We start from the raw sequence: 24,442 nt of genomic DNA, 5'->3' as shown, positions 1-24,442 counted from the left end.
GACATCAAAGCCTCAAAGCTGTAATTCTCTGCTGGGCTCATTTAACCACACATCCCGTAAGTGGCAAGAAATTTAGAGCTATGCAGGACAGCAAACAGGCTGCAGTTGCTTGGAGAATATCTTTGTGGCGGGGTGCCTGAAATGTTTTGCTGGTTTCAAAGTTCACTTTCATTTGTTCAGAAAGGTTTTTATTGTTTGCAAGCAAGCAAAGCAAGCAAAGGGAAAGGGCACACGGCCTCCCATATGATTCTGTGCTGTGTGACCTGTTTGCCTTTTGGTGCCTTATGTAAAAAGCTTTATTTAGTCTGCAGAGAGGACTATTTCTCCAAATAGAGGAAAACCGTCATAATGGTCTGGAAACACGATAGATTTCAGTTTAATGCCATTGATCCAGATACTGTTAGAGGCTGAGCTGCACAGCAGTTGTAAGATAGGCATCTTGCACAGATTCTTCTAGGTCACTTGCGTATCGTCAATGGGAATGCCTCATCTGATAGCCATGCGCTTGGCCTTCTGGGAAACAGTTCCTCCTGTCATACCAACACTGACCCTTTTCTTCTGGCCCAGCCAGCCCGCCCCCAGCTAGGAACCTGCTGCCAGACTGAATCTCCAGGCTTTTGACCTGGCCTGTTTTCTTGTTCGACTCCTGGATTCTGTGTGTTTAGCTTCTGCTTCGACTCTTAGGCAAGATCTCCCTTTATGGTGTTAGAAGCGCCTGGATTGTGTTTGACAGAAGAAATTTGACAGTTTTTCCCAGCAGATTCATTTTCTCCCTACATAACTCCGACTCACCCATGCAGTCTGGTATCTGACAGTACTCTGAGAACTGTTTAGTTAGTTGTTCACAAATATTTATTGTCCAACTCTGAATAACTAGTGTTACAGCAGGCAAAGGAAAAGTATAGTTTGTGAGTTTTTGCGGGGCCAGTGATTTATGGGACATTTGGAGGAGAAAAGAAATCATGAAATGAAATTCTTACTATGTTTTATCTCTGACCATGTGCATTCTTTAAAATAATGATTACATTCTATTTTTGCTCCTATTCATTTAAAAAATCATGGTGGATTTCATAGGGATGGATTTTTAAACTGGGAAATTATGGATATTTTGCAAATGGGTTGAGGAAGCAGTTCTCATTTTCTCACTAGATCCTTCTTATCCATCCACCTCCTTCCTACCCATTTCTTTTGCTGTTACAAGAAGAATCCTATGTTTTATGATGAGAATTTGTCTGTGGCTAAATGAACAGAGCACCATTTAAAAAAAGTGCTTGAGATTGCATTCTGTGTATTTGCTGAATTTGTTGCTAGGCCTTAGGCTGCAGAATTTCTCTAAGTAATAAAATTGAAATAAAAATGAATGGTGCTGAAGGTAAATCTCCCTCTTGATTACTGTAATAAAGAATTGACATTTACTTCCCATAATTTGGAAGTCATCCAGTAGGTAGTATTTGCCTGGTGTTTTATGACGAACCATTCTTATCATATTGGGTTTGTATTAGGAAGAAAGTAGGCATTGATTTCCCTGTAATTTTCTAAAATTTCTCATCTTTGTTTCTTACATGGAGTAGTGCTCAGTTTTCTGTCAACCTCAACCCAGCCACACATGGTTAAGAAAGAGAAGTAAGAAAAAAAAGAGCCCAAAATAAATGATTCAGAGAATACTTATGGAGGCCTGCTACTTTCTGGGTCCTGTTGTAGTTGCTGGGGTGTTTTAAATCAGGTTTTAAACTAAATGATTCTGGTCACCAGCAGCCCAGGACCACTGTGTGGTCTGCAGGCTGCACATAGATGACAAGGGACGTTTGCACATGTGTGCAGTGTGGGGACATCAGTGAAGTGCCTTAGGCCCTCATTTTAGTGACTGTTTCCTTAATTCAGATTTAGGTATTCAGTTTTGAGGTAAATTTGAAGGGTAGGGGGCCTGAGTGCTGCTAAAAATGGACACACTGACAATCATGAGATGCACCTCTTGGCAGGCTGAATGTAGAGGAGACAAAAACATAAAGAGCAAAGAAATCTCAAAGCCAAACAACCTGAGTCAATATGATATGATATTTTGCTACTGAAGTAGGCAAAAATGGAGAAACCCATTAGCACATGAAAAAGCTCTTCCAGGGAGATGACTATGCAAGTGAGCGGAGGCCGGATGGTTTCCTGCAGCATACAATCAGGCCTAGAATCCTCTTTGCATATATTGTTGGTAACTGAATTCCAATGAACAAAGCCCCCTTCTCTATCCTGGAGTGGCCTGAGTTAGACTCATCTGTGCTGCTGGTTTCCAGCTGCTGGGGTTGGTACTTGGTAACCAGCGTTCGGTTACTTTCGGAAGCTGTAAATGTTCTTGGTACTGAGCCTTCCCCACTCTAAGCAGGATGTGTCCTCAAGTTCATTCTACTATTAGATTAAAACCAACTCACTCCAGTGGTTGGTCAAGTAAACCTTTTCTAGGAATTCTTCGCTGCCTTCCAGGTAGGGGTTGGGTGCCCTCTCCTCTTCTCCTCGCACAGCTTCCCTGCCAGGATCAAAGTCAGTGGTCCCTAGAAGTGTTCATCTGTCCCAGCATTTATGACAGATGTTACAGATCAGTGTTTTTGAAAGTGTGGTCTATTGCTGCATTTTAACAGTCTCCCCAAAGTGGTCATTTTGCCTGTTTGAGAAACCCAGCTCTAGTCCGTGAGCTTGGAGACAGGACCCATTCTTGTCGTTGAATCCTCAGAGCTACCCTAGCTCCTGGCACATTTTAGTTGCTCAGTTGTCTTTTTTTTTGTTCTGTGAATGAGATGGAATTCCAGTCAGAAATGTATGGAAAGCAGGCGTGCATGTGGAATCCAGCAGCACAGTCAAAAGCCACCTGGATGATTCTTGACCATTTTTCTTTATTGTTTTGTTAAGTCAACAGTGTGTGAGACTGAAAATGTAATATGGATGAACCAGAATTAGCTTTTCTTATTTTCTTGTACAGAAAAATATACTGTAACTTTATTATGTGTATTTTTACCTTGTGTGAAGGAAATTTTATTTTAGGATAGTTATACATTTATAGAAATTAAATGCAAAAATGGTACAGGGAGTTCCCATATACCCCTCACTGCGTCCCCTTCCCTCTGTTGTTGATGTCTTACATGACTATGTGACACTTACTATGTCACAATTAATGAACCAACGCTGATAACATTATTATTCATCAAGTTATTATTAATAACATTAACCAAAGACCTCCTTAAGTGTTATTGTTAAAAGTTTGTAGATTTACAGATGAAATAATTATAACTTGTACCAAGTTTTTCTTTAAGTTAGGGTTTTGCATTTGATTTCTTACACGCAGTCACAGTTGCAAGTATATTCACAAAGCAAGTACGCCAATTCCTGTGATAACTAGATTAAGAAAAAGATTTTTCAGGTGTCAGTGGCCTTCTGGGACCTGGAAAAGGGGAAAGTTATTTTCAAAGGCTGACATTCGGTTAATATATCTGAAGTACTCCATATTATTAAAAATATTTGTTGACATCTCAGGTGTTGTTAGGTATGATATTTGTTTTAACTATAGTATATTCAGGCAGAGGTATACTATTAAAAATATTTAACAACTGGTATGGCACGGGACCCCACCAATCAGATTGATGTCCAAATTATCAGAAGGGATAATGGTGGTGAATGTGTTTGTCAGTCCTACTAATGTCTAAAATCCCCTAAAAATATCTCCTGACATTGTCAAATGTCTCCTCAGGGGCACAATTGCTCTTGGTCGAAAACCCCTGATAGAGAGCATTTCGATCAGCCTATTATTGCTTTTGTAAGTGCTGTATAAATATTTGCTCTTGTTGTTCTTGCTGGTATCTTCCTTCATTTCAGTTATTGCTGGTGTTTAAAAACATACAGCTAAGAAAGACACACCAGGATTCTTTATACATTGAAATCACATATCAATAAGGCTGTATTTTTGATAAGATTTACTCACAATTTGTCAGACACATACATATATATGGTGGGAAGAAATCTAAGCTCCATGCACAAAGGAGGTTTTCCGCTTTCCTTACCTGCCATCTTCCTTTCTGACCTTGTAGCCCATGACTGAGACAGCTCACAGGTGTGGAGTTTGGAGGTTTTTGTAGGTGTGGAATGTGGAGACCAGTTGTTCCTCCTTCTCCCTCACACCAACCTATAGCCTGCTTTGAGCTGATAGTGGCTCAGCCTGGGTAGGAGCTTGTACTTTGGTTCATGCCAAATTCCCCTCCTTTCTGCATGATGATATGTTATTCATGTCCTGATCCCTGTTATTAGTTAAGTTAATTTTTGCTTCAGGGATCTCGGAAGATCACAGCATTTTGTTTTTAGTGACTTCATTTCGTAATATATACTCTGGGGAGGTGAGACTAGACTAGAGACATGTAAGCCCAATAATATGATATCTACAAAATAGTGTTTTATATTTAACCTTCCTATCCATTCCTCTTCAGCATTCTAGAAACAGATGCTTAAATTGTTTAAACAGACAGTCCCCTATTCCTTAGTCTTAGGTATCCTTTTTGCTATTGACAGGACATAGACTTATTTTTTTAATCCTCAGATCTATGAGAACAGGGTATCCAATAGGATATGAGGATCGGACGAAATCCCCTCATGTTACAATCATCGATTGTAGGACTTCCCGTGGAAACTCTGACAGCCTTATTTTTTTTCTCCTTTGAATTCACTCAGCTGTTTTTGGCAAGTATTTATTTGTCAACATTGATTGATTATTAAAATAATTATTTGCAGTATTTAAATCTGAAATAATAAAAATTAATTTTAGTAATTTAAAATTATTTAAAATATGAGATCCTGTTGGTTAATTCATTGTTAGGTCTACTCAGAAAAATTAGGAAACGTATTTCAAAAGGCAGGTTTTACATCCTGCATATCAGATACTGTCAGTTCGTTGCTGTAGGGAGAGGAGCAAGGGCAGAGGCTGTCTTTCCCTCACCCCACCTTGTCCCCAGCACACTTATATTTTGATTGGGGCAGTTGGGCTTTGGAGTCAGGCTGCCTGAATTTCAACGCAGGTACCTCCATTTACTGTACACCCTTGGCAAATTCCTTAATTTTATTTATTTATTTATTTATTTATTTTAAATTTATTTTTGACTGCATTGGGTCTTCGTTGCTGTGCACGGGCTTTCTCTAGTTGCGGCGAGCGGGAGCTACTCTTCGTTGTGGTGCACGGGCTTCTCATTGCGGTGGCTTCTCTTGTTGCGGAGCACGGGCTCTAGGTGTGCGGGCTTCAGTAGTTGTGGCACGCGGGCTCAGTAGTTGTGGCTCACAGGCTGTAGAGCGCAGGCTCTGTAGTTGTGGCACACGGGCTTAGTTGCTCCGCGGCATGTGGGATCTTCCCGGACCAGGGCTCGAACCCGTGTCCCCTGCATTGGCTGGTGGATTCTTAACCGCTGCGCCACCAGGGAAGCCCCAAATTCCTTAATTTTAAATGTCTGTGAGCTTTGATGAAAAATAGGGTCCATAAAAGCATTTACCTCATATGGATGTTGTGGGGATTAGATTACACAGTAGCCACATAGGAAGCATTCAATACATGTTGCTAATAATAGCAACAATAATAATGTTACTAATACTAATATTATTACTATCATTAATACATTTAAAATAACAGTTTAAATTACGTTATGTAATAGAGATGCTATTATGAATCAAACTTAGCTGAATTGAAATTTGATTCTTTTTGCCCATTATCTTTAGGTGGTAGTGAACCATGAAATAAGTAAACGATAGAGAAGTAGATATAAAATCTAGCTAGTTCATTCTTACCCTGAACAGGAATATTATGACTTCAGAATTTAAAACACTAACATTTGGTGCTACTCCATGGAAATCCTTCTTTCTAAATGTCTTGATATTAACTGTCTTCTTAGCTTGTTAACTCCTGTGTTGTTAAAATAAGATATTCCTTATTTCATAAGAACTTTCATTGTTTAAGGAAAATTCCAAATTTCTTATCTCCATTGTTGAGTGTTTTTTCTTTTAAAAAATCACAGTAATATGAAAGAATGTTAGAAAGGAAAAAATATCCATTACTATTTCTGTCATCTTAACAGAATAGTAACTTTCATTTTCCCATTTAGTCTTTATATTCATATCTTAAAATAATTGTAATTATGTAAAACTTCTAATTCTTTGTTCTGGTATTTTAGTTTTATTATATTTCAAATAAGTAATTTTCATGCTTCCATTGGGTAGCTTTACATAATTTATTAACTCCTTGTTTTTTGGTATTTAGTTTATTCCTAGTTTTCAAAATTACGTATAACAGTGCATGGAAAAATTATCTTTATTGATCTGTAAAATGGAGATAATAAAAATGCCATAGGATTGTCAAGGATTATTTAAGTGAATGGATGTAAAGCAGGGTTTCTCAACCATGACACTGTTGCCATTTTGGGCTAGAAAAATCTTTGCTGGGGGAGCTATCCTATACATTGTAGATGTTTAACGGCATCCCTCGCTGCCCACCAGTTTTGATATACAAAAATGTCTCCAGACATCGCCAAGTGTCTCCTAGAAGTCAGACTCACTCTCAGTTGGGAACCCTGATATAAAACATTTAGAGCAGGAAGGCACTGCTCTAGTGTGTGCTATATAAATATTTGTTATTACTATTATTGATGTTTGCTGCCATTCTTCATTTCAGTTACTTATTTCTGATAAGTTCCTAGAAATAGAATTTCTGGGACAAGAGGTTTAGTTTTAGGGTTTCTGACATGTATGACTAAATGTTCTCCAGAAGGACTGTGTTAAGTTTAATGCCATCAGTTGTATATAAATATGTCAGTATCTCTGAGCTCCAGCCAGTATCCAGTTGTGAGTACCACATGTTGTTTTATTTTCACTCCCCATAATTACTAGTCAAGACAAGCATTTCCTATGTTTCTTTATTTGTATTGTCATATCTGAGGATTCTGGCTTATCCACCTCCCACACACTTTTGTTTTTGAGCTGCTTTGCCATCCACCACTTGAAGTTGAAAAGTCATACCCTCAATAACCAAGTCTGTATTAAATCTCTTTGCTTGACCTTTAATAGCATCCAAGTTGAACATGGTTGAGGTCCTTTCAGATTACTGGGTTTTACCCAAACAGTCCTTTGCTGTTTCAGATTAAAACACAGTAATTGACAGTGTCCCATAATATGAGACCTTTCAGGATTTAAATATAAGGTGGCATCCTCTTTTTTTGAAGGATATTTTTGTGGAAAAGCGCTCAACCTTGTATTCTGTGGTATGTGTCATCTAACGTGGTTGCCTCTGGTTTATCCTTTTGGAAATAATCCCGATCCTAGCTGTAGCAAAGGCTGTTGGTGCCCTAACCATAACCCCTGCTTTGAGCACTTCGGTGCACGGAGACTGCCAATTCAGGCGCCTGCATTCTTTTGCTTGGCTGGAAAAGCTCACACCCAGGCTTGGCAGGAAGTGCCAGCCCCCAGCAACCCACTGCCAGTGACTGCTATAGTATAAATCCCCAGCTGTCTTGCATCTCAGGTAAGATACCTTTGAGATGAGCATTTTACACTGGTTCTCCCAAGTTCCCTGTTGAATTAAGATTCAGTGATAACTTAACTGAAAATGACCCTTTTGCTGGCTACCTTTTCTCTCCTGTCTCAGTGCTTCACTCCCCACCAGTGTTTCCTGGGATCACCTCCAAAATAAACTACTTATAATATTATAAAATATTTCAATTTTGGGCTTAGTCTAGAAGGCTGTGTTTGAGTTAAAAGCATCCAGGAATTGAGGGGGAGACCAGATGGGTTTATTTCTGGATCCTAAAAGGGATGGCTGATAAGGAAAGAAGAAGTGCCTTTTAAATTAGAGACACACGTTGATTCCAGCGATTTTTTCATTATGCTGCCACTGCCTTACTAAAATTTAAAGAATGAAAACAAAGGCCACATTAATAATAGTTATAATAATAGTAATGGAAACAAAGAAAATGAGTAAAATATTTGCCTTGCTAATTAAAAAAATCAACTCATTGGAGCTGATTTTTAAAAAGTAAAATTTGGCTGGAATGTAACAGCTACATTTCTTTAAATGGATGGAGTCAAAATGCTGAGGTCCTGGTGTGGTCACCCTAGACAGGGTAGAAATTTCCCCCTGAGGCACTCACTGAAAGAGCCCACCCAAGGAAGGGAGGTGACCAGCACATACAGAGGCACCTGTATCCCTGCCCCTCCCGACACCCTCCCATCTCCCCATCACCCAGCTGCTGTCTGTCAGTATACCCTCTTCTGAGTACAAACCTCCAGGAGCACTTATCTAAAAGTCACAGAGCTGTGATGTTTCCTCGCCAGCACAATATTAAATGTAGGTTCTAAAAAGCGGAGATCATTCTGAGGGCCTCAATGACCTTAGCTGTGAACGTGACCCAGAGTGACCCACAGTGAATGCTGGCCCACATAGGTTTTACATTTTTCATGTGAAAGTTCTTCCTTTGTTGTTTGTGATTAATAACTGAATAGGATATAGAGCCAAATGATTTCATTGTTGAACACAGACTTGAAGGTCATGAGAAACTGACTGTTCAAAGTAAACTTTGCCAAGATATGGAGAAGAGGTCTGCATTAACACCTGGAGAGTTTTTGAAGCAAGGCAGAGAAAAAAGGAAAAAAACATTAAATGTCATTCTTTATATGATGTGAAAGTTGATTTCAATTGGGTGAAATGATCATTGGATCCTCAGGATAGATGATGACCTATGAGGCTGAATTTGCACTGTGAGTAACACTTTGAAATAAAGGTGTATTTGAGGACCTTTGTCCAGAATAGAAATGTGGTGAAGAGTTAGTTATAGGTATGTCTACTTTGTTATTAGCTTGATTTTTAAGTTTGATATTGTATTGGTTTGCTCTTTGAAATATGCTTTTGAATTAAGTTTCTTAGTACTTAGCACTTTGAATTTCATGTTTTCAGAAGAATTTAAGAATAACACATAATGATTTAAGAGTAGCACATAATAATTTACTACTTAAATTTAAAAACAGAGAGACAAATAGAGAGACAAAATATTATGATATGAAACCCAATATCTTCCAGAACTATATTTTATGCTTATCTTCTTTTCTATGTGTTTTCTAGGCTTTTGAGTCAGAAGTTAGGAAAAGATTGACTTCTAGTCTGTCCATCTTTACTTGTCCCATTGGAGATGGAAGTGCCCCAGCTCTTAGTTATATATTTATGTACACATGTCCATTGGTATGGTGAATTGCCACAAGATCTAGTAGCTATAACTTATATTCTAAGGATAGATTCGTTTAGAAAGCAATGCACTGAGAGCCTGGCTTTCCCAGGACTGGTGTGATGTAAAATGGTTGAGAGGTGAGTGGACTTGTTTACATCTTGTTCCTCCTGTTGTTACTTGCTGGCTTTCCAGCTGGGTCTTAAATCTCCTCTTTCAGGACAGCTTCTAGGCCCTAAGTCAGCTGGTAGGAATTTGATTTTGTGTGGTAGGAATAACTGCAGGTGGGGAGAGACAGAAACTACTTACTCAACAGTTCCCGTAAGAATTTCCCCCTGCTTAAAGCAAGCAAACAAAACAAAACAAAACGAAACACCCCCCCACCCCAAACGTTATAATTTTGTTGGAGTTGAATTACCCCTGTCAAAGAAGTTTTCTTACATGGCTGACTCTTAATTTCTTTGTAATGATCAGGATTTTTCTCTTTTCCCTAAGGGTATGTTGGGTTATTTCTTTGGTAATTCAGGAAATATTTATTGTATACTTATGGTGTGTAAGGAACTATGTGAAAGAGGCCAAGGAATAAGACAGTTTCTTCCTTCAGGGAATTAAGAATCTCATTAGGAGGGGAGATCAACATGGGCATGGATACACACTGATATAATATTATTAACTTTCAAAATCCCCCAAGTATTTTGTTATAAGTAAGGAACAAATACGATGTGAATTTAAAAGTTGGGGGTGGAGTGGGTATTTAGAGTTGGATCAGGGGAGTAAATCTATCTAAAGACTCCATGAAAGAGAGGGTACCATTTGATACGGAAACTGATGGGGGTATTGGGGCTGGAAGAGAATTCCAGGCAGAGGGCACAGATTAGTAGGGGATGACTATAGGAAAGTGTGCTGAATGCCACGCTAAGTAGGTTACTTCACACTGTATCATATAGATAGCTATACATGATTTTGAAGGCATTGGGGGATGTTTGGAGATTTTGTGAGTGCAGAACTTTGTGATCATAAGAAGTTAATCTTTCAAAGGTCTTTAGGATGCAAACAGGAGGGTGGATAGTATAGAAGGTTATTGTAGTACATCAAGGGAAGGATTGAGGACCTGGACATTGGGGTTGGTAGCTTCAGAATATCTTGGTTCTGTTGAAGAATTAAATTGAGTTATGGCAAAGCTCACTTCATGGTTTTCAATATTTAGGATTCTGCTGCCAAAAGCTGAGCTAACTCTTCTCCTGGGTGTAGCTGTGATTGAGAGAACTTGTGTGTGAATGATTCTTCCCTGTTGTTGCATTTGCAGTGTCGGATTCTAGTTTAGGAGCTCAGCTGATACCTGCAGAAATTGCTTCTGATTGTGACCTGCTTCTCCCTTGCTGTCTCTTTTGTGTTTTTTTTCTAGTTATTTTTCCCTTGAAAGATAAAAGGAGGCTCTTAGGCCAAATTTCATTCTTTTGGTTTAGCTCGTGTGGGATTACACCCTGTGTAGGCTTTGTTAGTAGGTGCTGATCTGTATAGAAGCTTGGATATCTACAGCTTTGCTCTCCCTGCTTTGTGTTACTACTTCTGATTTTATATTTCCGAGTTTGTGATTCACAGGCAAGGATGAATGACTGAGAAATATTGCAGATGAGTGGGTGTGTTTGTTTCCTATTGCTGCTGTAGCAAATTAGTATGAATTTGATGGCTTAAGCCAATACAAATTTATTATCTTACAGTTCTGGAGGTCAGAAGTTAGACACTGGTCTCACTGTACTAAAATCAGGTTGTTGGCAGGCCTGTATTCCTCCTGGAAGCCCTAGGGGAGAATCAGTTTCCTTGTCTTTTCCAGCTACAAGAGGCTGCCCATGTTCCTTGGCTCACAGCCCCCTTCCATCTTCAAAACCAGCAATGGTGGGTCAAGTCCTTCTCACGTTGTGGTGGATAACTCTTGATTTGCATTTTCTTTTCTTTCTTTTTTTTTTTTTTTTTAAAGAAAAGAACCTCTTCACGAAGAATTTGGCATGGTGGTTAATTCCCCAATCATTCCTGCTTGTCCGAAATAAATTTTGTCTCTTTCTTTTGGCAGCTGACTTATAATTAATTTTTAAAAACACTGGAAGAAGTGTGTGTGTGTGTGTGTGTGTGTGTGTGTGCGTGTGTATTATATTATGATCTGTATGTTTATCTGATGATGGGGAAAAGGGAAGGAATGACCCATGTGCTTTCAGCTGGAAAGACAGCATGGGATTGCAATTCTGGAATGGATCATAAAGAGTAGACTTAACTTCGCTGTGACAAAAACATGTAAACCACTCATGATTCTCCACTTTTTACACTTTATTCTGAAGCCATATACTTCAGTTAATGTGATTTAATGGTTTTCTTTCAAAGTGTCATGTGGCAGGATTAAGGAGAAACATGATGTTGAAGTGTATTTGGGAACAAAACAAGTGAGTAGCCAAATTAAATGACTCATTTTATGAAAAGTGAAGAAGGTCAGAGGTTAGTTAACAAGGTGCTTCTTTGTTCATCTGCGAATCCAGTGATAGTTTGGCCTTTGGAAGAAATTTATTTTATGTCAATCAGCATTATTAAGGCAGGTGCTAGAGATTTTATGTTCATTGTATTCTACTGTTGGCATAAGAACTTGGACATTATAATTATCATATGAATATAAAAGTTGATGTGCTATAGTAGTAAAGTTTATGTTAATTTAGTTTGAACTAAGGAGCATACCTATGGGAGATGTCACTTCCAAGAAATCTCTACTTATGTTCTTAAGGACTTACATATGAGTCAAGGATTTATTAAGAAAATACTTCCAAGACAATAATAGATGTCACTTAGACACATCACTTCTTCCTTGATAATTTTATACATATGATTTTTTTCTGACCTCCATCCCAGTCATCATTATATAGATAAGGCAATTGTCATTGAATAATATTTAGAACTTTTAGAATAATAGTATTTAGAATAATTTTTAGAAAGTATACATTTCAGAAATACTCAGTTTACTGTTAGAATGGAAGAAGGGTTTTGTCGTAGACAAGTAGATGTCAGTTTAATAACCTACTAGCTTAGACACTGCCTAAGTCTTTTGTTTTCCTATGATAAATTTGATTACCCTTTACTTTGAAGGAGAAACTTATCTTCAAGGAGATAATTATTTGCTGGATGAAGGCCAAGAGAAAAAGTCTAGGAATGTTAAGCCCCCGTGTAAGGGGAAGTTTGTGTTTCTTTTATTACTGATAATCCTTAGTGATCTAAGGATTGAAGTCCTGTAAGTTTATCACTACTCTTCCTTTTCATTTCCCATAAAGAGCCTTTGTACAGGCAGTTGAGAATGATCACATGGACATTTAAGATGGCCTGGTGCTGGATATTCATTCCTTCAGTTTTTGTATGTTGCATCAAGTAGAAGAAAGAAGGAAAAACCTTGGGCTATAACAAATAAGAATGACATTAACTAGAGAACAGTGGGTCTGACTTGTAGTAGATGCTCAATAAACAATATTTAAAGGAAGGAACCAAATAATTTGTTTGTATATGTGGTTAAAGTTAGTTTTCATAGGGTGGACTTTCTCTCTCTCTCTCCCTCCCTCTCTTTTTGCTTTGGGAAAGGTGTTTGTGTTGTATCCAAAGGAAAGAGACCCATTTTTTTAGCGTTTAGAAAGAACTGTAAATCATAAGCTTAAAAATACGATTGGCTTAGGGTCATCCTAAGAATTACAGAGGAGGACCTAAAAGAGATCTAGTGACTATTTTTCATGATTTAGAAGATGTCTCTACTGTATTTGGCTCAAGGGATTTTGCTTTGTTATCTGATAAAACAAAGATTTGTTATCTGTCTTGACCTTTTATAAAATGAGACCTTATAATAATCTTTTGAGATAAAGTTCTTAAACTTTTTTCTGGGTCAGGGAGTCATTTAAAAATTGTTAGGAACTATGGAATTTCTGCCACCACTCCAAATCACATGTGCAGGTACACAATTTTTCTCACAACTTCAAGAAGTTTGTAAAGTCACTAAAACTTCTCCAGATATAGAACAAAATATAACCTTTTGTTCATTTGTTCATTTTATTCATATGTGTTCATTCATTTCCATGGCTTTTAAGGTTTGTAGGATTTTTGGAGAGAATGCTACCCTTTTTTTAAAAAACAAAATATTATGTATATATGTTTAAAAAGTCAACCATTTCATTACATAAAAATTATGCCCTACTCCCAGGGAGGGAAATCTCCATCATTAGATGATTTTTAATTTTTTTTGGTTTGTGTGCATATGCTAGCAGATGTATTATGATATACAGTCATAATGCCTATTTTTAATAAATATAAAATCATATTGTTTTACAGGTTTTTTTGTTTTGTTTTTTTGTTTCTGCTTTAGCTATACATATTGAATCCCTTTCCATGCCAGTATTGGTAGATCTAGCATATTCCTTTAAAACCACTACTTCACCCTATATTTAGCATGAACATAATTCTACAGACATACTAAAATTATTTGTAGATTGACTTTTATATTGAACATGGGTGGTGGCAGAAATAAGAGGAGAGTAAGGAGCGACTGGTCGGAATGACATCGTTGTTGCTCAAACTCTGCTTTGTTCATCTTCTCAGAGAGTGGTTGTGTAGAGCTGGAGAAGGCATATATTTTGAACAGAACAGTTGTTGGCAAAGAAATAGGCCTCCCCCTAACACAATACCCACTGTGATGATTTACAATGTTTAAATCTCAGCAAAAATACCACTTGTATTCTGAATTCCTTTGTTTCAACTACATAACTCAATAAGAAAGTTTCCTACAATTGAAAAGAATAGGCACTGTTTAGAGGCCAAGTTTTGCCTTGTAAGGCTGAATGTGCTTTATTTTAAGCTACTCTTTCTTCTCAAGAAGACTGGTATAAACAAGAGGAGGGCCCTCTGGTAATTTCTATGCAAAGCATCAGTAATACTGTTTCTTTTTAAGTTAATTATTTTTAATCCTGCTTATTTATTTAAGCCTAACGCTATAGCACCTAATGAGCTCAGTGTTTCTGACAGTACATCCTACTAATGAGTGGAGGCAGACGGCCTGGGTTGGAATCTCTTCTTCAACTCTTATTAGCTATGAAGCCTCGGACAAGTTTAGTAACTGTCTCCTCATCAATAAAAGGGGGCTACTCATAGGACAAACTCATGGTTGTTACGAGGATTAAATAAGATAACGCAAGTGAAAAGACAATCCAGGGAATGGGAGAAAATATTTGCAAATTGTATTTCTGATAAGGATCTAGGATCCAGAATATATAAAGAATTCTTATAACTCAACAATAAAAAGACAAATAGGCCAGTTGAAAAGTGGGCTAATTTTTGAATAGACATTTCTCCAAAGATATACAAGTGGCCAATAAGCTTGTGAAAAATATGTTCAACGTCATTAGTCTTTAGGGAAAGGCAAATCAAAATCACAATGAGATTCTACTAGAATGAGTATAAAAAAAAATATGGAAAAGAAGTGTTGATGAGGATGTGTACCCTCATGCACTGCTGGTGGAAATGTCGAATGGGTACGGTATCTTTGGAAAACAGTTTGCTGGTTCCTCAAAAAGTTAAGTGTTGCATTATCTAACTCAGCAATTCCACTCTAAGTTATATCCCCAAGAGAATTGAAAACATATGTCCACTCAAAAACTTGTTCACAGATGTTCATAGCAGCATTCTTCGTAATAGGCAAAAGGTGGAAACAACCAGAACGCCCATCAGCTGATGAATGGATCAACAAAATGTGGTCTCTCCATACAAGGGAACATTACTTTGCCAGAAAAAGCAATGTAGTATTGATACAAACATGAACCTTGGAAACAATGCTAAGTGAAGGAAGCCTGGCACAAAAGACCACATATCATATAATCTATTTATGTGAAATGTCTAGAATAGGAAAACCCGTTGAAAGTAGATGAGTGGTTGCCTAGGGCTGGGGGAGGGGAGGGAATGGGGAATGACTGATAATGGGTACAGGGTATGGGGGATAATGAAAATGTTCTGGAATTAGATAGCAATGATTATTGCATAACTTTGCAAATATACTAAAAACTGCTGAATTGTACACTTCAAATGCATGGATTTTGTGGCATGTGAACTATATCTCAATTGACAAAAAAATGAGATAATGCAGGGGGAGTGGTACCATGCCTTCACATGGTAAGAACTCTGCACTGCACTTCTGCTACTGCTATCATTATTTTCATTATTATTATAAAAGGATAATTTCTTATGATGTGCTTATATTATTTCTAGTTCTTTTCTTCAAATTACACAAATATTAGCAGTTTGGTGCTTGTAAAATGTTTTTCAAGATCTGCAGTTGTGAACAGGTTCTGTGATGGAAAGCCTTTGAATTATTGTGAGTGTGTTTTTTCCATTTGCTTGCACTGCATCTTCTTAGTATAAAATAAAGTACCTCTTGGCAGGTCATATGGCATTTATAGAATTTTTTTTCTTTTTACTCTCTTTCATTTGATTTATCTGATTGGCCACACTCAACTCTTATGATGAAGAGAAAGCAGAGAAACCAAGAATAGGATAATCTAGAGGAATTCCTCAATCTTGATGAAATCTCCTTTTAATATTTTTCTTCCCACAGTTAAACTAGGAATTTTTCTCCTTCTGGGCAATAGCTACATAGTATGGGACTTACAGTAGTACAACATGCTAACATAAACACACTTGGATGTTTTTAGACAACATTTTATGTAAAATATATGTCAAAATTGAGTCTTTACGTAGTCAGTTATCTGGAATAACATGTGGACTTTGCTAAATATGTCTATGGTATCCTCAACACTGATCCTTTTAGAACTATTAATAGATGAGACTTGGGAGCATTTCATGGTTTTCAGGATTAAATGGTATTTATGCAAGTATACAAACTTTAATACATTCTAGTTTATAACATGTTAGAATATTTGATTATGGCTAGGGAAATGCACATTATCTGCCTATTTTAGGATCTAAAATTGATCTGAGCTGTGTTTCTAGATTTACTCCCTCAAGCTTAAAGGGTGTTCTGATTTTGTTACTATCAATATCAACAGAAGATCATTTCAGTTTCCTTGTAGCTGGGTGTCATCGTGACTTTTTTTTTTTTTTTGGCCAGGCTCTTTCTTTGAATGTGTGACCTTGTTTGACTTGTCTTTGATTATTATATATCTCTACTTAGTCTGATTTGCCTGACTATTGATTTACTACTTCACTTTGACCTTTGATAAAGCTGTTATACTGACTCTTTCCTAGTGGGGACCCACCTGGTTGCCCTGCCAGTTAGATGGTTTGGTCTTGCTTGCTGGTTGGAGTGTGTCCCTTGATGGCCTTAAAGCTGGTATTCTTTGTATGCTAACACATATATATGGAATCTTAAAAAAAAAAAAAAAAAAAGAGGTTCTGAAGAACCTAGGGGCAGGACAGGAATAAAGATGCAGACGTAGAGAATGGACTTGAGGACACAGGGAGGGGGAAGGGTAAGCTGGGACAAAGTGAGAGAGTGGCATGGACATATATACACTACCAAATGTATAATAGATAGCTAGTGGGAAGCAGCCACATGGCACAGGGAGATCAGCTCAGTGCTTTGTGACCACCTAGAAGGGTGGGATAGGGAGGGTGGGAGGGAGATGCAAGAGGGAGGGGATATGGGGATATATGTATATGTATAGGTGATTCACTTTGTTACACAGCAGAAACTAACACAACGTTGTAAAGCAATTATACTCCAATAAAGATGTTAAAAAAAAAAAAGGAGAGGAAAAAAAAAAACTGGTATTCTTGTTTCCTAGTTCCTGCCTGAGTGCTGTGTGCGGCACCTCTTTTCCGTTCTAGAGCACAGGCTTGTCTCTGACAGTTGCCACCTTCTGCATGGCAGTTTTATGGCATGACGTTTTTTTCGTGCCACACAAGGGGTAGCAGCCTTTTTATAAATTGTATGTTTAACATGAGTATTAGTACTAAAATCTTATTTATGTATATATGAATACATTATATATGGTTACTGTTTTGATTTGAAAATTTCTATAATAATTGTGTCCTAAATGTTTATATTATTTATATTCCTATGTAGAAAAAAAATAAACTGAGTTCTGATAATTTATACATTAAAGAATTATGTGTACAACTGCCATAGGTGTCTTTGGTTAAGTTCTTTTATTAAAATGGCACTTTTAGTGAAGTGAAAAACTTACCATAATTTCTGTGTGCATGTGTGTAATATATTATAACATGTATTTATGTGTATAATTGAGATTGTAGTTTACTAGTATGTATTCACATAAATCTATTAAGTTAAAATATGTGCCGTTTATCAAAGTTTGGCACAATTATGTGTTTGTACATAAACCCATGCGATCTTGGAATTTAGTCTTGGTGCTGGGCTGACGGTCTGTGTGTATGAATGTAGGGGGAAAGACTCATGTGTGGTTTCTATTTCTTTCCACCGTGAGGGCCCTGCACAGTTTCTTTTCTGGTTAGCTGCTGCCGACATTATCGTGGGGCTGCTCCCTGTGTGTGGCTTGGCCTCAGAACCCACACTGTCTGCTCCCAGACCTACTCCTTCTCCGGTTGCAAGTCAGCGTAGTATAATATTTACTGGAAGAGAGTAAGTGGGCATGGTTGCTTTACGCTGTGCTCCAGCTTGCCCTTATTAGTATTTCTTGGTTCTCCCATCAGCAGGTCTCTGATTTCTTCATCAAAAAATAATCTTGTGCAGTCATGATCCTTCTGCCTTTACAAATCAGCCAGGCTTTGGAAAGGGAAATGATTGTTCATCAAAACTCTATAAACACCAGGATAGAATGTTCTTATTTAGATGAATCAGGGGTCAATTTAATTTTCTAATGAGCTTTAGAATTGCTTTTCTTGTCTGCCTTTAGGGACTATTTTAATTCTAGCTCTTCTTCTTTTTAATGTTTCTAGAAGTCACATTTTCACTCTCTGCTCATAATAAAATGATCTTTAGACACGTGGAAAAGAGGAAATGAGAAAGAAAATCTGGGTTATCTCAGTGATCGTGGTTTTAAAATTTTGCAGATGGATGAAAAGGCCATAGATATAATAGAATCATGTTCTTTTATTGAAGTGGACAATTTATAAGTCTAGATTGAATTATAGCAATATACAGTTTGTTTGGACTTAATGAACATATTAAATACATTCATTCAATAATTTTTAAAATTGACAACCTGTATTGGGAGCTGCATATACTATGGCAATCAAAGTAGACTTTTCTTGCCCTCATGGACTTACACAAATCAATAGGTAATCAAATTGAGATAGGTATAGGGTGCAAAGGAAAAGAAAACAGGGTACTTTGAGAGACTGGGGAGGTCCAGAAGAAAAGATGTTTAAAATTAGACCTGAAATAGCCATAGGAGTTAAACGGGTTGACAATGGGCTATAAGCAGGCAGAGCAGCATGAGCAAATATCCTGGGGCAGGAAAGGGCTGGGTGCAACTGAGTAACACAAAGGCCAGTGTGGCTGGAGCTACTGAGAGGAGGGGAGAGCATTGCAAGATTAGACTCGGCATAGGTAGGGGTCAGATGTTTCAGAGCTTTGTAAACCATGTTAATTTAATTGTTGCAGAGTTCATCGTCAAGCTGGCCAGCATTTAGAAAGTGGATTGAAAGGGAACAAGAACAGACATTAGGAGATGGTGTCAGGTTATTGGCATTAGGTTAGTGGATTCCAAGCAGGAGATAGCAGTAGCTCAGACTGGGGGATGACTGGGAGATGAAGAGTTGTGGGCGGAGTTAAAGTATATTTAGGAATTTGGGACCAACAGAAACTGGTGATAGATTGTGGTATTAGATAGATTGTGGAATGCCAAGGATTGGATTCAGGGTCCTGGCATGAACAAGAGGGTGGTTTAAGGTGTTGTGTACTGAGTTAAGAAAGACTGGAGACAATTGATTTGAGAGAAGACCAACAGTTCAGTTTCAGATGTGTTAAGTTTGAAATGAGTCTGTGAGATATCTCAGTGCAGGTGTCAGATTGATGGTTGGGTACATGCTGTGTTATTTATCTCTTGCTGCATAACAAATTACTCTGAAACTTAGCATCAGATCTGTATTAGTTATCCATTGCTGTATAACAAATTACCCCAAGCTTTAGCAGCTTAAAACAACAAATATTTACTGTCTCATGAGGTTTTCTGGGTCAGGAATTTGGGAGTGGCTTTGCTAGGTGATTCTGGCCAAGGGACTCTCATGAGGTTGCAGTCAAGTTGTTGACCAGGGCCGCAGGCTTGACTGAGGCTGGAGGATCTGATCCCAAAATGACTTACGCACATGGCTTTTGGCTCACCATCGGCCACAGCTGGGCCATACGGTTATCCTTAGTTTCAAGAGGAGGTGAGTATTATAACTGGCTATCTTGCTTCAAGGGGAAAAAAAAATGAGGTTAGATTTGTAAGCAAGAAAGGGAAAAAGGATGATTGAGTGGGTAACCAGCAGTATCTACCACAGTGAGTTTGAACAAATGCTTTCCTCTGGAGTGAGATAACTAGAGGCATGGTCGTAGTGAAAACAATTCTGATTCTAGAATTCAGAATATCTGACTTTATATTCCAAAGGAATGTGTTAAAAATATGAGTTTTAAAAGATGAAATTGGGTGCTCGCTTTGGCAGCACATATACTAAAATTGGAATGATACAGAGAAGATTAGCATGGCCCCTGTGCAAGGATGACACGCAAATTCATAAAGCGTTCCATATTTTTTATATGTATGTCTGATTCACTTTGTTATAAAGCAGAAACTAGCACACCATTGTAGAGCAATTATAGTCCAATAAAGATGTTAAAAAAAAAAGATGAAATTGGAACCAAGTGAAATTTCCTCATTTGTCTTATTGGGGAATGTATGAGTTGAGACATACTAAATATTTCTTCTTTGAAAATCAGGTTGAAATGGAAACGAAAAATGTTTATTGCATGTGCTTTTTTTCCCTAATTTTTTTTTTTTTTGTGGTGCAATACATATAACATAAAATTTACCATCGTAACCATTTCTAAGTAAACAGATCAGTGGTATTAAGTACATTTACGTTGTTGTGTAACTGTGACCACCATCCACCTCCATAACTCTTTTTATCTTGCAGAATGGAAAGTCTGTACCTATTAAACAATGACTCCCAATTCCAGTCTCCCCCCAGTTTCTGGAAACCACCATTCTACTTTCTGTCTTTATAAATCTGACTACTGTAGGCACCTCATATAAATGGAATCATGCAGTATTTCTCTTTTTGTGACTGGCTTATTTCATTTGGCAAAATGTCCTCAAGGTTTATCCATGTTGTACGGTGTATCAGAATTTTCTTCCTTTTTAAAAGGCTAATATTATTCCATTGTCAGTATATGTCATATTTTGTTTGTCCATTCATCCATAGGTGGACACTGGGGTTGCTTCCACTTTTTAGCTATTGTGAATAATACCGCTATAAATATGGGTGTGCAGATGTTTCTTCAAGATCCTGCTTTCAATTCTTTGGGGCATATTATTGCGTGTGCTTTTAACTCAGGTTCAGTCAGGTTTGCTAGTTTACTCTTGTCCTGAGGGAAGTGCTAATGCTTTGAAGAAAGATTATCTGTCCAAATCTTTTTGTTTGATTCACTCTCTTGCTCACTTCAAGAAAACTTTGTCATCATGAATTATATTTTACATCTAGGATGATGGAAGAGAAGGAGCAACTGTAGTGTTCTCAGAAGACACTGGCCATTGGGTTGCTGCAATGTAAAAGAACTCTAGTTTTTAGGGTGTCATTAGAAAGGAAATATGAAAGAAAACAGAGAACATATCCTTTCTATGCAAAGCTGTGTTGACTGTGCACATGGATTACTCTCTGAGATTCTAGTCTCCTACTTAAGAAACGATTTTACAGTGAGAGAAGTCTAGTAAGGAAACCTAAGTCTTGGAGCAAATGCTTTTGGTGTTTTTATAAAACTGACTAAAATGATTAAGACTCTTCAGTCTAAAATGATGAAAGTGGAGAGAAGATGTAATCACTGGCTATAAAATCATTTGTTTCAGAAGAGCAAACAAGAATTGTTCTTCTAATCTTCAACTAAATTAATTAATCTTCAACTAAGTTTAATTAATCTAGACTTTTTGATGCTTTAATGAGGTACATTTAAGACGAAGGAAAGGAAGATCTATTATATGTAGAAAAGAATTACCAAGTTTTGCTATTCCCAGAGATGGTATAGATTGAATTTACAAATTTTCAAAAAAAGGCAAGTAAATATCAGACCCGCAGTAGAGACTATTAAATAAAGATAGTGCTGATTTGAGGCAGGATCCTAATTTTCAACAGTGACATAGGGACTTTCCAGGCGGTCCAGTGGTTAAGTCTCCGCACTTCCAACGCAGGGGGCGCAAGTTTGATCCCTGGTCGGGGAACTAAGATCCCACATCCTGCACAGTGTGGCCAAAAATTAAAAAAAAAAAAAGTGACTTAGAGGATAAATGATCATAGAGGATAACATTAGTGTGCTGGGGGACTGGTTTCTTGCATTTTTGTTCATACTGTGGATTTTATCTTTTATCTCCCTTATCCAACCCTACCTCAATAAGCTTTTCAATAAAAATTATTAATAACTCTTGTGAACTTTTTATATAGTTATGTAAGTTGAAAATGAGGGAATATGCGTTTTTCAATATAAGGCTATATTTAAATTATTTTATTCATAAACTTTCAGTTTGTACACTTTTAAGCAAAGAGTGCTGTGCTTCATGGGCTGATTTCTTCTTCTTTTTTTTTTTAAAGCTTCTTTATTTATTTCTTTATTTATTTATGGCTGTGTTGGGTCTTTGTTTCTGTGCGAGGGCTTTCTCTAGTTGCGGCGAGCGGGGGCCACTCTTCATCGCGGTGCGCGAGCCTCTCACTGTCGTGGCCTCTCTTGTTGCAGAGCACAAGCTCCAGATGCGCAGGCTCAGTAGTTGTGGCTCACGGGCTTAGTTGCTCCGCGGCATGTGGGATCTTCCCAGACCAGGGCTTGAACCCGTGTCCCCTGCATTAGCAGGCAGATTCTCAACCACTGCACCACCAGGGAAGCCCTCTTCTTTTTTTTTTTTAAATTAATTAATTAACTTATTTTTGGCTGTGTTGAGTCCTCGTTGCTATGTGCGGGCTTTCTCTAATTGCAGGGAGCGGGGGCTACTCTTTCTTGCAGTGCCCGGGCTTCTCATCGCAGTGGCCTCTCTTGTTGCGGAGCACGGGCTCTAGGCATGCGCGCTCAGTAGTTGTGGCTCGCGGGCTCTAGAGCGCAGGCCCAATAGTTGTGGTGCACGGGCTTAGTTGCTCCGCAGCATGTGGGATCTTCCCGGACTAGGGCTTGAACCCGTGTCCCCTGAATTGGCAGGCGGATTCTTAACTGCTGTGCCACCAGGGAAGTCCCCATGGGCTGATTTCTTAACTGTGAGTTTCATGGGAAAAATCTTTACCCGAGTTGTTGTTGTTTTTTTTTAATACATTTATTTTTTATTTGTTTATTTTTTGCTTCATTGGGTCTTCGTTGCTGCGCGTGGGCTTCTCTAGTTGTGGCAAGTGGGGGCTAGTCTTTGTTGCAGTGTGTGAGCTTCTTACCGCGGTGGCTTCTCTTGTTGCAGAGCATGGGCTCTAGGTGTGCGGGCTTCAGTAGTTGTGGCATGCGGGCTCAGTAGTTGTGGCTCGCGGACTCTAGAGCGCAGGCTCAGTAGTTGTGGTGCATGGGCTCAGTTGCTCCGTGGCATGTGGGATCTTCCCAGACCAGGGCTCGAACCCGTGTCCGCTGCATTGACAGGCGGATTCCTAACGACTGAGCCACCAGGGAAGTCCTACCCCTGAGTTTTTAAGGGGAAACATAGTGTTCCTTTCTGGCATGTTCTTCCTGCTTATTATAAATATCTTGGGCAAAGGATTGCATTTTAATGGATTTGCAATTTTGAAAATTTATTAAAATGACTTCATTTTTTAAAAATTATCTTACGTCTTGGTTTTAACTTGTTGTGACTCAATGTTAAAACATTCTAAAATAGAGAAAAAAGTTTAAAAAACTACTTCTGAAATACTCTATTTTTCTTATTTAAAAATTGCATTTATATGGCATGGTATTTCATTAAAGTACATGAACAAAGGACAAATACATTTTTCTCCCAGATATGTGTTCTTTTTCTGAAAGTGAGTAAAATACGAGGTTTTGAGAAAGTCTAGGTAGCTTGTGCAATCTGTCAGTAACTTTACGTTTTGCATTAATCGTCTCTTTTGTCTTCTCACCTTAATAACTGATCAGTGTGCCGATCATTTTGCCTAGGAATACTTTATTGCAAAAGGTGTGTTTTAAGTGATGCAACTCCCTCTTCACCAGTGTTTCCATAGTGAATGGACTGGAAGACCGGGAGAGATGGGCCGACTCAGGCACAGTTATTTTACATGTAGCCAATTATCTCTTCAGGCTGAAGTGGAAAACTCACTGGAAAGACAGGTATAAGTAAAAGCAACTTAACCTGGAGAGTTTCATTTTTAGAAATACGTGCCCTTAACTGCATCTAATTTAGGAGTATGGATCCTGATACATTTCTCTCACTCATCCTCTGGGGTTTGGCTCCATAAGGGAGCCCTTCTTGGGTACTCCGTGTTGGCATCATCTAACCTCTCTCCCTCCCTCCTAGGTCCTTCCTGTCTGCATGTAATTACAGATACACGGAAGTCTCCTATTCTCACCATCCCCCTCTGAGGCAGACAAGACAGGCAGACAGACCTCCTCTCAGCTCAGTTTATTTTTATAGCTGCCAAATTCTCTAACCTTCCTACTTGTCCACATTAAAGTGGAGAAAAAGACAACTTTTGCAGGATGGGTGGGTGCTTTAAAGAAAAGAATGGTACAGAGTGTTATACACTCATTTCAGAAATTAGCAAATACAGCTAATAAAAATAGAATATAAGAATCTCTCAGGACCTTCTGAGAAATAAACAGTGCTAATGTTTTGGCTCTTACCTTTCTGGTCATATATGTATACATTGTATAAATGAAGCACCGTGTGTACTCTTTGATGACCTGCATTTTTATTCCTTAATATATTATGAAAAATCCTTCCATATCTTTATTTTCTTCTCTAGTATCATTTTTGACGGTTGTATTTATGTATGAAAATATGCTTCTAAATAATCCCCACGGATGGACATTTAGATTAACAATTTTTTTCAATTACGAAGTGTGCTTT

The 24,442-nt window shown here is 38.0% G+C and overlaps 1 protein-coding gene and 1 non-coding gene across 8 annotated transcripts in view; both read left to right on the top strand.

Annotated features, from left to right (window-relative positions):
- The window catches only part of UTRN (utrophin), a 501,645-nt gene that overhangs the window by 65,856 nt on the left and 411,347 nt on the right, over positions 1–24,442 (top strand). The window lies entirely within an intron of this gene.
- Positions 19,856–19,962, top strand: LOC132376472 (U6 spliceosomal RNA). Its single transcript, XR_009506310.1, has one exon. It is a non-coding gene; the product is annotated as a U6 spliceosomal RNA (small nuclear RNA).

Source organism: Balaenoptera ricei, chromosome 12, assembly GCF_028023285.1.
Source record: "Balaenoptera ricei isolate mBalRic1 chromosome 12, mBalRic1.hap2, whole genome shotgun sequence".
NCBI classification, from domain to species: Eukaryota; Metazoa; Chordata; class Mammalia; order Artiodactyla; family Balaenopteridae; genus Balaenoptera; species Balaenoptera ricei.
The sequence above is the reverse complement of the archived record's forward strand: the minus strand, read 5'-3'. Positions and strand labels throughout refer to the sequence as shown.